Source organism: Cynara cardunculus, assembly GCF_001531365.2.
Source record: "Cynara cardunculus var. scolymus isolate 2C chromosome LG 10, CcrdV1, whole genome shotgun sequence".
Taxonomy (NCBI): Eukaryota; Viridiplantae; Streptophyta; class Magnoliopsida; order Asterales; family Asteraceae; genus Cynara; species Cynara cardunculus.
Genome location: NC_037537.1, coordinates 26,896,609 through 26,901,036, shown reverse-complemented (window position 1 = coordinate 26,901,036; position 4,428 = coordinate 26,896,609).

Below are 4,428 nucleotides of genomic sequence, written 5' to 3'. Positions count from 1 at the left end.
AACTTGTTAAAGCATCTAAAGACATCCTATAAACGTATTCTAAGACTTTTAGAAATGACACTTTTTGGTTTGATTTTATAAACTTGAGACCTACAAAGTATTTTATTAAGACGCTTAGACATTTTAAATGTTCTGTAAAACCAGTTTTGGTATAGTGCTAATTGGGTAAGCGTTTACCGATAAAATGATAATCTTCACTTATCTTATTGGATTTTTTAGGTACTGAGCGTATGTAAAAACAAGGGCTCTTGATAAAGACGAAAAAATATCTCTTACTAAATCATGGTGAAAGAAATCTTGTTTTTATTTAGGGTAGATAGGAAAGTACTTAAGATTCACATTCTCTTTATTATAAAGTATTTAGCCGCAGGGACGTTCCAATCTTTTTGGAGGCCCTGCTTACATCCAAAGTTTTTTATTACATTGAATAAATGAGATAACAGAGAATATATTTAAAGAACAAAAATAGTTAAACCTAAAACGATTAACAATCTGAAACTAAACCTAAATCATTAATGATTTGAACCTAAAACCAAACAATTAATGGTTTGAACCTAAATAATTTCGGCTACAGTTTTACACAGGTCGATAAAAAACTTAAACACATGTAAATTTGGGCCCCAAAATTTCGGGGGCCCTGTTCAAAATCTTACATTTAACATGCTAAGGGACGGCCCTGCATTTAGGCTAAACTTTTAAAAACTATTTTTTATACATCAATTACCAATTATTAATGTATGTTACTTAAAATTCAAGATTACAAATTGATTAAACGTTAGTACAACTTAATAAAGCTTTATGTTTGAATTTGTGTAACTAACTGTAGATAAACATTATAAATACTAGATAAGCACTACAAGATGAAACATTTTTTTTTACTTTTTAAAATATCTAAAAATTTAAAACCTTTCTTATAACTAACTGATAAACGCAAAAATAAGAATCCAAGATAAAACACCTCATTTTTTTTATAAAGGTATATTATCTTTTTAAATTTAATTACAAAATATTTAAATATAGTTATTATTTAAATTAAACAATTTTTAATCCCTAAGAAAATACTTTTAATCATTATTTTTATAAATAAATCATAATTAAACTAAAATGAAATCTAATTGTAATAAAACTTAAATTAAATAAATTAAACCTTAAATTAAAATAGAGATGGAGGCAGAGCTTTTGGTTTTTATGTGTGCCTTTATCTGCAGAGGCTCGATAAAAGGCACGTTTACTTATGTTTAGAAAAGTAGCAGTTCGCGCATTCATTGTGTATTCCCAATTCCTACAGAGATGAATATGAGGGCAATTGAAATTTAGGGCCCCACCACTACTAAAAAATGAGTATCACTGACGGATTTTTCTGGCGGAAGTTTCGCCGGAAAAATCAGTGACGGATTTCAGACGGATCTCAAAATAGTCAAGAAAAGTCAACTTTTATCGACTTCCACCACAAATCCGTCACTGATTTCTTTTAGAAAAATAAAACTTTATTTCGATAACTTTCCCGACAAATTTTCGATGGATTTGTGACGAATTTTTTTATTTATTTAATACCGTCACAAATCCGTTGGTAATCGGTCACAAAATTGGTCTAAAATTTTAAATAATTAATTAGTGTTAGTTAATTACATTTTCGTACGGACTTCCGACGAATTTTAATTAATATTTTTATTTAATTAAACTCCGTTGGAAATCCGTCGGAAATTTTTAGAATTTTTTGTTTAATTTTTTTTAAGAAGCTACTATTAAAAGTTTTTAAGAAAAACTTCTAATTTTATTCTTTTTCAATTAATTTTATTTTGATAGAAATTTATATAGAATTTTTGAAAATGGGTTTCGAATAAAAATTGTAGATTTCGTCTTTGTGATTTCAAAATTTCAGTTTTTATCCTTATGGTTTGTAATCCATTTCTATTTTCATCCCTAAGGCCAGAACACTACTTTTAAGTATGAACAACTAAAATAGAAATGAATCGTAAATCACAGGAACCAAAAAATAAACCTTAAATCATAAGAAAAGAATGAATTATAAACCACAGGGGTAAAAAATGGTAATTTCAATACTATAAGGATGAAAATACAAATTTTTAATAAAGTAATAAGCTAATTACCCAAACACGTTTAACGCACTTACGAGGAATTGGGTGGATGAATTTATTGTCGGTAGATCGAAATAAATTTGAGAGTGGATGGGTTGGTGGTGATCGGGTGTGGTATCAGTAATAAACATTTTTTAGTGTTTGGACAAACAGTTTATATCGATGTAAAACCGGTAATAAAGAGTTTTTAAAGAAGTTAAACCACTCTAACTTATAATAAGTTGATAAGAATTTTTGTAGAAAAACATAAGTTGTTTCAAATAAGCAAATTCCAAACACCCCCTAAATAAGCGGAAATTTCCGTAGGGACAATAACGGAGGTTTTTAAGCGATATTCATATGAAACTGGTATTCTGTGTTTTTAATTGGGATTGTGATCAAGAGAAATTGGTATTCTGTGAAACTTGAAATGCATTTATTGTGACACCCCAAAATGAGGTAAATAAATAAATTAGAAAACAAAAAGAACAAGGAAAATAAAATAAAATGGGTTTTATTTTATTGGAAAAAAATATATAAATATATTTGAAAATTGGATTAAAAATGAAGGAAAATGTCATATTAGGGGTGAAATGTGTAAATATGTCAAAAGTAATAAAGCCAGGGGGCCGAATGATATTTTATAATAGTTCAGGGTTGGGTCAGATGTTAACAGGTCCAAACCAGAAGGACCTGTTTTGTAAATATGCACCAGATCTGCAAATTCAGAAACGCGAAAACAACATCTCATTTGAAGCTCTCTATTGGCCTGAATAGTCAACTATTACGACAAAAAATTTATATATACATGTAGACGACACTTTGCTCTACATTTTTGCTTCAAGAAAACCGAACTTTCATTGAGTTTCGAAGGAGAAATCGGAGGGGGAAGTTTGGGTTCGAAAATCTCCGTTTATTGACGATTGGAGGTAAAATACTCAACCAAATTTTGAGTTCTTTATATGGATGGCTTCGTTTTTAGGTCCTCTATGAAACCTTAGTAGCCTTATGTCTCAGATTTTAGTTTTGAATGTTCGATTTTGAGTTTTTTTTCTAATTTTCGAGTGGTTTTAAAACCGTAAGTTTAAACGAGGGTAGGAGGCTCAATACTTGATGAAAATTCGTGTTCTTTATGTCAAAGTGTTGRTAAAAATATTACCAAGAAATTGGTGCAAAAAGAATGAAGAAAAAAGGTCGAAAATCGAGCCATTTTCAAGCTTTTTAAGCTCGAAAAAAAAACGCAGCCATGGCTGCTGTTTCTTCATTTTTTTTTCGTTTTAAAAATAAATGAAAGAGAGAGCTGAGGGGGGGAATAGAACCCGTGACCTCTGCCTTCATGTTTCAAGTGCTAAACAATAGGCTGAAATTACTTTCATGATTTATTATGCACTATTATTGTTAATATACAATTTATATTTAAGTTTCAAAAATTAACATTTAATTCCTTGAATTTTCAGAAATAATTTTATGCATAATAATTTTATGAGACTTTCATTAAGTTTGTTTAAAATGCAAACTTTGACCCTATTTCGATTATTTATCCCGTTTAGTTACCAAAATGACCATACGATGTAGAAATCGTTATTTTAGCGATATTTTACGTATTTGCTTCAATAATTTACCGAATAACCATATATCTTGGTGATTGGTTTACGAGCTTCATTTTTATATTTTTATAAAAGTCTTGGGGATTGGTATCTAATGTTATTTTAAATATAATCCTTAAGAAATTACCAAAATGACCCAACAATATGAAAATTGGTATTTTAGCGATACTTTACGTAATTGCTTTATAAATTACCGAAATGACCCTATGTCTTGGGATTGGTATCTATGTTTTATTTTGAATATAATCCTTAAGAATTTACCAAAATGACCTCACGATTAGGGAAGTGGTATTTTAACAATATTTTGAGTATTGCTTAATAAAATTACCGAAATGCCCCTAGACTTGGAAAATTGGTATCCTCATATTATTTCGAATATTAATTGTGTTGAACTTTAAAGTTATGGAATGACCGTTATTTATATGTATGTGACATGTTGTCACCTTTACTTACGTGCAAATCTTAAACGAGACGTTTTCGTCACAAGACATTTATTTTATAAAAGGTGATTTATGGAGTTATAAAAGAAATAACTGACTATACGAAGTGTTACCCGAGTTGTAAATTTAGTAGGACGCTTTTAACTCGAAATATGTAATTATTAACATGTCTATCATATAATAKATAACTTAATAATCACGTTTATGATGTCGCCTTAAGATATATAGCTAGACGATACACCTTATGTCGGAACTCACGGTTCCTATAATTTTAATTGATGTGAGGAGCGTTCTTAAGCATAG